General features: G+C 42.9%; 1 long non-coding RNA gene across 5 annotated transcripts; it reads left to right on the top strand.

The window, feature by feature from the left end:
* Positions 1-422: 422 nt before the first annotated feature.
* Positions 423-11,713, top strand: LOC102900491. Of its 5 annotated transcripts, none has more exons than XR_006586526.1 (8): positions 423-565; positions 965-1,108; positions 1,202-1,412; positions 1,962-2,049; positions 2,184-2,897; positions 5,956-6,121; positions 7,788-7,857; positions 10,904-11,711. It is a non-coding gene; the product is annotated as an uncharacterized LOC102900491 (long non-coding RNA). The 5 variants fall into 5 exon arrangements; XR_002736322.2 differs by having other exon boundaries at positions 1,202-1,394; positions 10,904-11,709; XR_006586518.1 differs by having other exon boundaries at positions 423-669; positions 1,202-1,394; positions 1,962-2,897; positions 10,904-11,713.
* Positions 11,714-14,236: the final 2,523 nt, after the last annotated feature.

Below are 14,236 nucleotides of genomic sequence, written 5' to 3'. Positions count from 1 at the left end.
TCTACAAATATGTGTATGTTGATGTATAACGTATGAATTATACATATGTATGTGGAATTTTTTTCAACGGATGAGAAAACAAAATTGACAAACTCATATGTTAGAAGAAGAAGACTAAGAGGTAGAAAATTGGGAGCAAAAAGGATGAGAAAACTGCAGATCAGTCCATGAGTTCCGCTATCAGACTAATCAAAGACAAAACAGACAAATGGAGGATAAGAAATAAGAAAATCGAAGAAATCACAGAATGGTTCCAGATTCCACATGAAGACCGTGGATCACCCAGTATAAAGAATGAGAAATAAAAAAAAATTAAAAAAAGAATGACAAATCAATAAATAATCAAAATATAAACCCCTCCAGAGACACCCATTGTTACGGCATCTCAGAACTCTGAGAACAAAGAGAAGATTCTAGAGCATTCCAGGTGTGGAAGTCACGATCAGCAATGATCTTGGCAGGCTAAGAACGAGCCTGAGCAAACATCTGAGTAAAAGTCCTTTCTTATCTACAATTCCAGCTCCACTAGACAAGGAGGATGAAGGGAAATTAAAGACACCTTCAGGTATTTAAGGGTAATCTACAGTAATCTCAGTAATCTCAGTAATCTACATTTACTGAGACGCCTTCCTGCAAAAGGTACCTGGAGTACGTGCTCTACAAGAACAAGTATGTGAATCAACAAAATGGAAAACCACGTTTCAGGAAATGGGACCCAGTGTGGGAGGGAGGCAGAGACCACCCCAGAATCCCAGGATGGCACATGGAATGCGTCCAGGGAAGAAACATTCCAGATTGGAGCAAGGAAATGGAGGGCCCCAGGGTCACGAAGGAGAAGTAGGATCGTTTTTTAATGTGTTTTGAAAGGGGGTTGACAAATCTTAACAAAGTGGCTCATATATGTATACATGCATACACATTTTCCTCACTTAAGATTGTTCATTTGTTTCCTTACTGAACCCAGAATAAAAGAGTCCAGAGGAGCAATTTACAATCCGCTTCCCGAAATCAGCTGAAAACTCCTGATGGGAGTTCAGTTCGGCCACTCCTAAATCCGGCTATATAAATTATTCACTATATCCTACTCCCTCCATTCACCACCTTTCAGGTAATTTCACCTGGAATTTTATTTTCAGAGAGTCTGAGCAACACTTACTGAGCACAGACCCTAAGTCTACATATCGGTTCCTCTCTTGTACAGATAAGACACGGAACCCAAAGAATTCAAGGATGGTGTGCCCACGTTCACACAGTTCCTAAGCGGCAAGATGGGAATTTGAATAGAACCCGCCTGACAAAAGTCTGAATTAACGCTCTTCTCCAAAATGCCTAAATGGATGTGGCGTAGACATGTGCAGAGACAGGATGTTAGAATAAAGCCTAGAAGAACAGAGGTAGCTTTTGGTCTTCCGGTCAGTTTGAGTGGCTGAGACATCCTTATTTTTTAAGACACATTACGATGCTTACGTGTAGTGTTATCATTTCATTATCATGACTCATGGAGATGAGAGGGAAGTACATGCATTTCATTAGCTTTAAAGTGACAAAAATGCAGAGATATGAGAGGGAGAGAGAGATCCACACACACAGAGAAAGAAGGAGATCCAGGTGTCGAAGCCAGTTTTCTTATTCTTACTCTATTCCAGATTTCTTTCCTTTGAGTCATTTCACTTAAATTTAACTTCGGCTGAGTTTAGAAAAAGGCAATGACCCGATATGCATCCAAACCATTGAGGAGTTGTAATTGTTAGAAGCAAATGTCATTCACACGGCGAAAGGGCTTCATGGGCTCTCCCTTCCTCCTCTTGTGGCCCTACGCCGTTTTCAACCCAAGTTTGTCAAAAGACCCTGAATTTTGGTCGTTTTTGTGATGGTGATTGTTTTTAGGAATTGCGGGGTTTCCTACAATTTCAAAACTTCTCAGTGTAATTTAAAAATAATATATATTATTTCTCCATCAGAGAAAACGAGACTAGAAGAATGTGAAAGGCTGTCCTCCATGGGTTCTGTCACTTCCCCGTGCGATCAGCCCTCCGCCAGTCAACTCGGGTCGGCCATGCACAGCCCATCCCCAACCCCACAGCTCTTCCCCAACCTCTGGGAACCTCTGCCCCCCAACTGTGAGCACAGGGGAGGGAGTCCAGGTGGGTACCCACCTTTGACTCTGGGCTTCCCTCCCCCAGGAGACCCAACCAGCTCTCGCTGGAATCCTGAGAGCTGGCGGGGCCAACAGCCATCCTGTGGCCCCCTGGGGGCTGAGGAAGGGCCACCATCACGGAGGCAGAGCTGGAAATGAAGATGTGTGTGACCCTCACCTGTGTGGAACCAGGGGGAGGCTGGACTCACAGTTGGAGAGCTCTTAAATTCGCGCCCCTTTCCCTCTCCAACCAGACTGAGTGGGCAACGCCTTAGCAACTAAAAACCCATTACAACTGCTCAGTACACAGACAAGGAAAATGCCCGTATGATGGAGTCAGAAACAGTGAAAGGTGAATTTAGGTTTTTGGTCCATCTGCACTCTTAGAGAGGAGCAGAGGCCTAAAGCTTTCTGAGAGTCTTCCAGAAAACTGAGCAGAGGTGAGTACAGCCTCACCCTGTGGTGCTACATCATCCCATCTCTGAATAAAAGGAACCCTTTCCCGTGGCTCCTGTCTCCTTCTGATACAACTCGGTCCGTCTTTCAAGCTTCCTTGTGTTCCCCTACAAAACATGCCCCTGCCTCATCTCGTGAACCAGTTCCCCCCCACCTGGAATCAGCAGGGTTTCCAAGGATCCGTGCCGACTGTCCTGGGGCAGCATTGCCCGATCAAGTTCTGTTCCGTGCCTCTGCTCACAGCTGCCTGTTTGGTATAATGTGAGGACTTTTCCAGAGAACCAGAAGACAGGTACTTCTTCAGGTAAAGAACAGGAATTCATAAGAATGTTGCCAATTCAAATGTTGTATCACGGGACTTAACGTTTGGTCTCATACTTCTATTTCTTCTCTTTACTAAACATTTAATTTCCATAGCACTGATAATATTACCTATCTGTTTTATTTCGCAGCACGCACAATATGCGCGCGCGCGCACACACACACACACACACAACAGTATGGTTATATAACCAACCTGTCATACAGTGAGAGTCATTAATTCCTTTTGTATCTCATTCTAAAATACTTGGAATATTACATTTTCTGAGATGGGTATTGTCTCATTCTTAGTGGGATGCCTTTGATTTCCTTTAATTTAATAATATGTGTTAACGCTTCCTTACAGGGTTGTAAATTTGAGAAATTCATAAATTAATCTTATTAAACTGTCCAGATTTGTGTGTTTATGAAAGCATGTGGTTCACAGTGACAACCACTTACAGGGTCTTTCCAGAAAAAAAATACTTAGTATTGTCAAGGAAATAAAATGACAATTATTGAAAAAGAATAGAAAAAAAATGATGCTGTATGCAATTTACAGTGCCAAGATGCTGTAATTGATCCTTCCCAGTACACTTTGGATAAGTGAATTATCCTCCTTAGATTAAAGAAAGAAGCCAGTGAAAGGCTGGGATTTTTGGATGACTCAGTAGGATTTCCATTCTTTGCCATAAGTATGTCCACTTGCCCACTGACTGCCTTCCAGCGTCACTACGCTGTGGGGAGAGGTGTGTGTTCTGAACTCTTTTACTTAACCTGCCCCAACAGGATCAGTCTCCAAATCAGACTGACTCACCCCGTCCGGGGCTACTCGCCGGTCCTGGGGTATCAGACCATTGCGGAACATCCAAATACGCCAAGTACTATCACATGTGATCATAGGAACTCATTCCTTAGGGATAAACGTTTTTGTTCTGATTCTCTCTTGAGTGAGTGGAAAATGTCTCTCAAATATCTAGAGATTTCAAGATCCCTGATCTTCAGGTAACAGGCAATTGGGATGTGTCCACTTCGGTGATGCACGATAGCTGATTCTTGTTTGGATTCTACCAATGTTTTTAATAAGCTTTATTCTGTGTGGATGCCATCGTCCTCGACACATTGTTCTAACATTTGGGGCTTGGCAGTTACATCATGCATTTGGCCTGGAGCTTCCGAAATTAAAAATAAGGTGCGAACGAAGCTTCAGTATAATGGCTTCCTTCTGATATGTTCGGCCTGCTGTAAAATTAAGGGGCTAGCACTTTCTTCCTTCCTCCCGCATTGCCTCAAACTGTATCAGCTGTTCCTGAGTGCCCTGTAACTGTATTTCCAACAAAAATTACACAGATATTTCTGTCCAGCTACGTGTCCTGCAGGGCTGTTCTGTGGTCTTCCGATCAGTAAAAATGTAATAACATTTTCACATAGTCAATATTTAATTCTGTAAAGGCAACTGGTGGTTGTAATCTAGGTTATTAACCACTCGGTGATTTATGATAGAGGGCAGACAGTGCGGTGGGGGGAGCAGTAGGAAGGTCCTCTGGTGACAATAAAAAGGTTATAAATTTCATAGCTCTGCCCAAGAAATGTATTTATATCCTATATTAAGAATAGCTTTTTATAAATTTTAATGATCCGTGTTATTAATGGAGTTGTCATCATGACTGCCTATACGAGACTGCAGTCCTTGTTTTTTTTTTCTTTTACTTTTCCATCAGCTGAAGGTCTTGTGGGAAAAAAAAAGAAAGAGAGAGAGAGAGAGTGCTCTTATTAGCAATTTGCCAAAAAAATCTTCGGGAGTCATAAGCCTATCATTGTTTCCCTGGACTGCAAAGCCTGTGAGCGGTAGTTTGCATAAAGTTTTATGACCAAGGAGACGTTGGGCTAATTGGATGGAGTACAATCAGTGCTCTATCATGTTGACGAAGGCCGAGTCAAGATGCAGAAATAAAATCAGGGCCATACGAAAAAGAGAAACTTATGTGTGGAAATGGTCCTTCTCGTTGGCTTCCTGTCCCCTCGCCGAGACCTTGTTGGGTTTCCAGCCAAACACACGAAGACACGCGCACATGCTCAACACGTTCACGAGGAAACACGCATACCGCACTGTCCCCTCGCTTCCTCCCTGCCTGTCGCACGCATGCAGGATGGGAGGACTGAGTCCTGCTGGGCAGGACACAGCCTCCTGGGGGGGTGAGAGGTGTTCAGCTGGTGGGATTCGGCAGCTCTTCCTTAATTCAGACGCCGTTGGTTAAAACCAGAGGTTTACAAGGAAATCTTAAAGAGTCAAAGCACATTTTGGAACGTGGTCCCCAGACGCTTCCTACAGACAACGTAACAGAGCAGGAGAACGGGCCGTTTCCGGGTATCTGTTTTAGTGTCAATCCACCCCCGACTCTCCCACCAAAGATTATTCGGACACAAGGAAGGCCACTGAGAGAGGAGATCTCACACAAACAGATGAGCAAGCAAAAAACTGACTTATGTGGAATTTGTGGTCATTGTTCTTTATATGAGATCCTACTTTATTTCATTATAACTGCACACCAGTGAAATATTCAGGGGACTCATTTATTAATGACTGATTATTAAGCCGTCAATTAGTTTCTTCACAGAGACAGCAGAAAAAGTTCTGGAAATCTTTCTCTTCTGCTTACTGTAAATCTTGAACAGAAAAGTTAATGCCTACGTGTTTTCAATAAGAAAGATGAGATTTGAGACATTAGGAAAGACAGCGTTTGTTTTTCTAAGGTTTTCTCAGGGCAGCTTTAGGTTTAGACGCTGTTGTTTGGTTTTTTTTTTTTTTTCCTAACATCTTTGTCACCTGAAAGAAAATCATCATATCACCAACGTGAAAGTGATTAGAATTTGACCTGTATGTTTAATTCACTTTTCTCTTTCCCTTGTGGCTGATGTTAAATTTGAGATCAGGCATGGGAGGAGGTGTAGTTCAGACCTGCTTCCCTATTCCTCACTCCTGCCTCACCTGTATCAGCTGTCTCATAACCTTCCACCTAATGAAGGAGAATGTTCTACCTGTTCATCGAACTTTCTCTTAGAGTCTCCTGCTCACCAGGCATGCTGCTGGCCACCAGCGCTCAGCACCAACCGTCATGTGGTCCTTCCTTTCACCCGGGTTACCAGGAAGTCTGGGCTACTGGATGAGCATTCAGGCCAGCAACTGTTGGACCTGCCCATGTGTCATCTGAGCTCACGCTCTCTTCTGTGAGTGTCCCCCAAGAATACCCACATTTAAAAGCCTGGGAGAGTAATTAAGAATTTACTGGTGACATTATGAGGGTTGAGAGAGAGGAGGGTCCACTTACACTCCCAGAGCAGTGACGGAAAAGGACACGGAGGTCTGCGAGCTCGCCGGCTATGCTGAGGCTTTGGTGGAGTCCATCATGGTTGACTTTCTTCCGAGTGGGATTCAAGCAGACTTGTTCTAATTTTCCCTCCGTAATCCTTGGCCACCACACCATTCCCACTCTGCAAAATGTCTTTTCCTTTTCACTTAAGTCTGAATTCCATGAGTAGCCAAGACTTGTGTGTTGAACCTCCAGTCCAAATTCATTTCTCAAGCCATCCTACCTAACACACAAGTCACTGTCTATAAGGATGCCCTTGGAAGGCCTGTCTTGGCATGCCCCAAGAGAATGGAATTTCTGTAGTGCTGTTCACCATGACCTGTATGCAGGGTAGCCTTTATAAGGAACCTCCTGCCCAACTGCCAGCAGACTGATTCTCTCCTACCTTACCCATCACATGCCCAGGGTGAACCAATCCCACAAGACTGCAAAGACCCCTTCACAGGGTCGCCTTACTTCCTGGGCTGAACTAGCACGCCTATGGGATCACGTGCAACAGTTACTAACTTGAACTTGAATGGGTAGGGAAATCAAGGGTGCCAACTAGCTTAGAAATGCTAAAGGTGTGGCTCACGTGGGGGTCTGCCTCATGAGGTATGTGAGGACGTTCCTTGGTCGATCTAGCTGTTGAGGAATAGGAGAAATCTTCTTTTCCTCACCCGGGAGGGGTAAAAGCTACTTAACTAGTTATGAGATTTGGGTTTCAGATCTCTTCCTCTCCCCCGGAATGATGAAGAGGATGTATGATCTAAAACATTTTAAGATTTAATTGAAATGGTCCATTATGCTGGAAAAGATACTACAATCACTTCTTTCAGCCACCATACACTGTCTGTGTTTAATTATTAAAGCCAATGTGGCAAATGATAACAATATCTGTACATATAAATATGTCTGAATAAAATATACCCTGTCACAATTATTACTTTTCTTTATTAGCTATTGCCTTTGTTACACCGGGCTCAATTATTTCCCCTGAGTCAGTTAACAAGAGCTCCTGATTATCTGCTGGCAGGCAAAGACCAGATTTCTCTCACCAATACTCAATCCTCCGAGAGCATATTTTCCCAACAAAAATGCAATCAAGATGCGTGCCTCCTTATGCCTCTAATCTCACTTGGTCTAGAACCCTTGCCTAGTTCCTCCCCCGACCCCGACTTTCCAACGTCACAAACGAGCTGTGGAACACCTGTGTCCTGTCTTGTGTGTTTCCACAAGGTGCCATTTAACTTGTGACTCTATCCCCTTTATTCTCCATGATAAGCCAGTAGCTACTTGCCAGCCACGTGCTTCACGTTCTACCACACTGGGCACGTAATCCTGGTGAGCAGCCATTGCCAAGGATGCCAGTCTTGAAGGTTTTAACGGACTGACCTCGCCACTGCAAATCCATTTTTCTTTCATTGGCCACTCACTAGGAATGGTTTTGGTATCCATTGACCAGTTTTGTCTACAACAATTTGCTTTTGGGAGGTTTACAGCATAGTGATTTTTTAATACCTCCATTCTGCTTTATTTCTTAGATGGCACTCTTTCATAAAGAGTTTTCCTGCCTCAACTGGGGTATAGACTACAAATGTGTCAAGATCCCTGGTGAGTGCTTTACCTTTGATTATCAATTGTCATAGCAGGGTTTTAGTGTAATGGTAGACCCCCTCAGTGGACCAATGCTCTTCTGTTTACTTTCCTCATATACTATGGTTCCAAAGATTTTTTTAGCATTGATTTGCATTTATTAGGGCTCTTGGTGCCAAAATCATTCTCATTTGGCGGTTGGTCATCCCCTTTGTCTTGCTTCAGCAGATGATATGCTGGCATTAGTCTTTCTGGAACAAGATATCCCCGCTTGTTTTGTAAATTGCCTGCCTCACACCTAAAATTATCAATTTCTTCAAGAAGCCCTGGTTCTGTTTCCTGGGCTGGTTTTAGAAACCGAGATGTAGATGCAAGGTGTGGCTGTGGCACGTGGGCATCATAGGTTCTAGAACTTTCAGTGTACAGAAAGTAGTCAATATTACAAATGAAATTATGAGTATGTATTAATATTTTCAACGGTAATTTAGGTTGACAATATTTTTATTGATGTCTTGGATTTTATTTTGGTAACTTTTTTTCCCTTTAAACTGACAGTCATGGTTTCTAATATTAGTATAGTAGCTTGTCTGCTTTATCCAAAATATATTACATAGTTTGAAAAATCATGTCCCGTTGTTAACATGTTCAGTTGATCCAGTGAGTGAGATTTAAAATATTCTTGATTCCCTTGTTGTCCTCACAATGAGCTCCACTGAAAATGAAGGTGGTTGCACAGTGTTCGAATGGCATTTGGACCTCTTCTTTTCTCTGAATGGTTATGTCGCCAATCAGACGTGTTATTGGGCTTAGATATTTCAGTTTGTTTCCACTGGGGATATTTTTCCCCCTCTTTTTGCTTTAATTTGTGGACTGTCGTACATGCGTGTCACTTAAATAACAAAGCTGTATAAAGAGGGATACTCAGACAGTCCTCACATATGAAATGATCTCCAGCCACGTCCCCTAGCTTCTGGTTTATCATCCCAATGCTTCTCCCGAGCTTTCACAGATGCTAGAAATCACTAGATTATACTGTTCTTGTATTCTGATTTTTCATTGTTGTCAATACCAGAGTGGAAACTTTAGGTAGTGGTCAAGAGTTAAGACCTTGGAGTCAGACAGCCTTGGCTTGAGCCCTATTTTACCATTTACAAGCCTGGATTCCCAAACTCTCTGAGCCTCAGTTCCTTCTCTGTAAGTTGAGGACAATAATACTTATCACCCTGGGTTGTTTTGATTATTAAGTGAATTAATTTTTGGAAGTACTTAGAAAAGTCTCCGGGATCTGGTGAATACTCAATATGATAAGCCGATATTACCCTAACACAGTGTTTCTCAACCGGGATGGATGAGGGTCAATTTTGCCCTTGAGCGGACACTTGGCAAAATCTGAAGACAATTTCAGGTGTCACGGCTGGGGGAGAGGGGGAGGGGTGTCACTGGCGCCCAGTGAATAGAAGACTGGGACGCTGACACAGGATGAAACCCCCCAACTAAGATTTATGTGGCCAAAAATACCAGTAATGCTAACATTTGGTCACAAAGTGACTCATTTCTGCAGAATATTAAAATAAATAAAATAATAATAACTTCAACAAATACAGATGGTTTTCATAAAATTTTAACTCAACAAAAAGTAACTACCTAATAAAAACATAATGATTCCCTTTTCTTGACTCATTTGTTTATTTATATTAAAGAAGATACTTTAACCGCCCCCCCCCAATCTGACAAGAGTCACTGACAGATCCTCCCTGTGTCTTTCAGACTGCACCGGCATGAGAATATTATTCTGAATATCTCCTTTATTAAAAATAGGACCCAAATCCTTCTTCTTAGAAAAGTAACTTTGCAAACAGTTGGTTGCACAGAATTTGCTTCAAATGCGCTTCAAATGCGCTTCCAGAATTCTCATCCAAAAAGTTGGTCTCACAGAATTCGCTTCAACGTCAGAGGGAGACGTACGTGTGGAATAAAGAACAGGGGGTATAAATTTTTCATGTGTTCCCAAAGCCACGGTCATAGTTTCACGAATCCAATTACTTAGCAAAAAAGCCAACAGTTAGAGAATGAGGTTAGGGTTCTATTCCATGGAAATGGGCAGGAAAACACTAACCTCTCACATTACACACTTCAAAAAGTTATTTCAACTCTTTGAATTTATTTTTTTTTAAGTAATGTTTTTCTACATATTCCGAGGATTAGAAAATGTTATATTTTTAAGAGAAAAAGATTGGCAGGCCTATAAAAGACTTATTTCTTCAAAGTGTTTAGGATTAATATGATGGGCAGGAACAATCTGAGTTTCCGTGTAAAAATACCAGAATTCAGATTTCAGGGTGAATGAAGACTCGTGAACACCCAAACCATGACATAATGTAGTTTTTACGTCCCTCGGGAGAGAACTGTCATGTTGATGGTAGTGTCCAGGAAGCTGTGTCAGTTGGAAGAGCTACAATTTGGGAACTAGGTCTGTGCTCAAGAGGTAGACTTTCTAGATTCCAGCTGTGTGGCCTTGAGCCAGTCATATAAACTGCTTTGAGCTTGGATTTCTTTATAGGTAATGTGGAGAACACCCTACCAATTCTTTGTCCATATGAGTCACTAGCCTGAGGAACACATCCGGGACAGAAACATGCATATAGTTGGTGCTCAAGTAAACACTAGTTTCTTTCCTATAGCAAAACATAAACAGGCTACAGTTATCGTCCATAACACAAAGATTCCCATATAGCGCAAAGATTCCCGTATAGCGCAAAGATTCCCATATAGCGCAAAGATTCCTATATGCTGCATCACAGGCATCCCCAGATTATCACCAGGAGGACTTAAATGCATTAAATGAGGCATGGCTCAACTATAAGAGGCAAGGTGTGCAGAGTTCAGGAACCTCACCCCTCCCCATTTCAGGAACCTCACCCCTCCCCATGGTTCATTGACCTCTGAAGTTGGGTGTCATACCTTAGTGTGCATATATAGTTAGCATAGGCTCGATATGCTATTTATTAAATTCATGTTGTGATGTTGTAAAAACTGTATGGAATGAACTTATTATGTCTTTAAGAAATCTAATGCTCAGTGGGAGTGCAACAAATTTCCACCATGTCAAGAAACAGAGATGATACAGTCCTGGAATCCTCCTCCCAAAGTGTCTCCAGAAGATCGTTCTTTACAAGGAAACACTCCGCATATCGGGACAGAGGACCGAGCAGAGCTCTGTGAAGGGTAGAGTCGAGTGCAGATCCGTAAGGACTCTACACAGGTCAAGAAGAACGAAGGCAGACCTGACTGCCTGCTGAAGCGGTCACCTGGCAAGGGCACGTGAAGGTGGCATACCACGGGGTGAGGGAAGCTCTGGAACCAGGCATTGACTCTGACCCACAAGCCCCCGACTTTGAATAGGAAGACCAAGTACAAAGACGTAAGAAATGAGATGCTACTCACGATCTCTATGGCTTTCTTGTGCCACACTGGACACTGATGTCTTGTGGTTGGAAAAGTTGTAAAAACGGTGGGCAGTGAAATTTTTGATCTTTCAACCAAGAAATTACAAAATATGTTCACGGATTATACAATGATAAAAATCTCAGAATGGCAATTAAATTCAATGGGAACTCATGCAACTGTCAGGAATGTTTTTGTTTGTAAATCCCGTCCTTTCGCTTTGGAAACTCATGTTTTCTATAATTTGGAACATGAATTTAAATATTTAAATATGCAACGCAATGCATACTAAAACGTCCACCGGTATTTCAATATGATTTCCATTCACGGTGGCAGCAGGCCACCGTTAATTAGGAAACCTTTTCTTCACTCTCTCCTTGGTCTGGGATGCCCATTAGGAATCCCCGGGGCGAACAGTATTTCATCAACTGTGAGGGCAAAGCCACAAGGGAAACACTCCAGAATGACTGTCAAAAAAAGGAATCACAAAATTCCCTCAAAAAAAGTGAACATGATGCCTCAAACACTCCTGTGTTTTATTATTTTTTAAAAGTTTTTAATGTTTATTTATTTTTGAGAGAGAGAGAGAGAGAGAGAGAGAGAGAGAGAGAGAGAGAACATGAGCAGGAGAGGGGCAGAGAGAGGGAGACACAGAATCAGAAGCAGGATCCAGGCTCTGAGCTGTCAGCACAGAGCTCGATACAGGGCTCAAACTCATGAACCGTGAGATGACATGAGCTGGTCGGACCAACTGAGCAACCAACTGAGCGACCCAGGCGCCCCAACTCCTGTGTTTTCTAGTGCGTGTGCTACCATATCCATTCCCAAAGCAGGAAAACGGCCCCTTCCCAGCTATGGAGCATGGACGTTGTGTGCCTATGTCTGCCACATCCATGGTGGAGACAGAGCGGTGTCTGTGTCATTTCCCTCCCTGACATGAGTTTTGTGATTTGTTTTGTGTTTGTATTTCCTGGTGGACATGTGTTCCAACTGGACTCTGGGTTCTTGGGGGTCCATGAAAGGTCTCTGCTTCCTCTAAACCCCCAGAGGGTGCCTAGTCAATAGTCTCCAAGCCCTATATGTTTAGTACCACGTTTTATCTGACTAATTCAAAATAAATTCTTACGGAAGGTAGCCGATTCCATTTTCCAATAAGGGAAACATTTTTGTTTTAGCCAGGTCAGTTGATGGGAATCTTATCCCAGCCGCACTTGTCTCCTTACCTATAGGACCGAATTACAGGACGACCTATGCTTGCTTGCCACCTGGACCGTGCTATCCCGTGCCTACCACGCGCCTTATAAATATTTGTTGATTTCATTTGCGCTTCTGGCAAATATACGTTCAAGGCTGGAATAATTTATATGCACAAACGTGAACGGGCTTCAGCATGGAAAACAAATTGCAGAGAAAAATGAAAATAAACATGACGTAGACAGATTTTAACCAGAGAGTTTAAAGTGCACAGTAAGTAGTAATCTGTCGCCATCATCGCTGCTGTGACATTTCTTGGGAGGTCAGGAGGGGCTCACATACAGGAATAATATTTGCCTTCCGTCCAGTTGAAGGTTCTGAACAAAACACTCAAGATCTGGAATTGGGCAGCGTGCCAGCACTACTGGCGAGTTTCAACTTTCTTATAAAATCTGTTCACAGGGAAAGGTAGCAAATAACTCAATGCCACTCTTAAAATGTGCACTCAGCAGCTCAATCCAGGGTTTTAATTAATGCATCATACGTGCTCGCCTACAAAGGGGGAGCTACCTGGCATCCCAGCAATTTGCTCTGCAAGGCTGGCAAGGGAAGGTTGCTTATCTAGCAGGAAACCTGCAAACAAAGGGCCATTGGTCAACATAGCGTTATAGCCAGAAAGATCACACTCCTACGATATGTATATTTCACCCATCGACACCAGATATTTTTCTGCTTTAAGTACTAAATGTCAGAAATGTCTTCTCCTTTGGTGAAACCAGGGTCATGTTAATCAGCATAATTAATATGGTTTTGTCCCATGGTCTTGCCATTCCAAAGCTACTCTCACATTTGGCCCTTCCTTAGGTACTCTTTTCAACAAGCGTTCAACAATCTGCTTCCCTAACTCCTTTCTTTCTGCTCAGAACTCCCTTCTCCCACTCAGATTCTAGTTCCTCTCTCTTTACCCATCCAATGTAGCGTAGCCAGCTCAATACTCTGAAATACTCACAAATACTGTCAGGGAATTGAACAGTCCCTAGAATATATCTGTCAAGTATACATTAATGAAATCAATGTTCTTGAAGGCACGTGAATTGAAATGAACAGGGGGTGAGAATCCTCAGAGACGATGCCGGAAGCTTGATCCCTGAAGAGACTTATGCCCGGCTATCGGACCAAATAATTTTGTATGGCTTTGTGCCAGCCCTAAAGATAATGGAAAATTGTTTCCAGAATGTAGTTACATGAACCATGAGGTTTAACACCAGTAACATTTTTGTTAAAATTGTCATCAGAGAACTTGAAGAAGTAAAGAGCTGGCTGGGACTTCAATATTCCCCCAGAACATGTTGCATTGAAACATTTGGACCTTGTGTTCTTTGTTACCTTCTAGTGAGGTTGTCTGGGCTTACCAATGTCAAGCATTTGGGAAGGTATCCAAATGAGAACTACCAATGAAAACCTAAGAGCTGGCAGAACAAATTGGGTTAGATTGGTTCATTGCTCCATTGTGTGCTAGAATGGGTAGGAAGATTTTATGGAGATGACACATTTTAGGATGCGCCGTGAAGGAGTTCAGCTATTCAGAAATGGGGAGTGAAGACATTCCATATGGAGGAAGAGGAAAATGAGGAGAGCAGTTTCACAGCGGCCATGCACGTTCCAGAAACTCCCGGGTAGCAGGCGCGGTCATGTACACTCAGCCCCCGGCGCTGCAGAGGAGCCCGGATGCACACCCACTGCCTAAGAGTGAGGTCGA

Source organism: Felis catus, chromosome A1 (assembly GCF_018350175.1).
Source record: "Felis catus isolate Fca126 chromosome A1, F.catus_Fca126_mat1.0, whole genome shotgun sequence".
In the NCBI taxonomy this organism is placed as follows: Eukaryota; Metazoa; Chordata; class Mammalia; order Carnivora; family Felidae; genus Felis; species Felis catus.
This window is presented reverse-complemented; position numbering and strand designations above follow the sequence as displayed.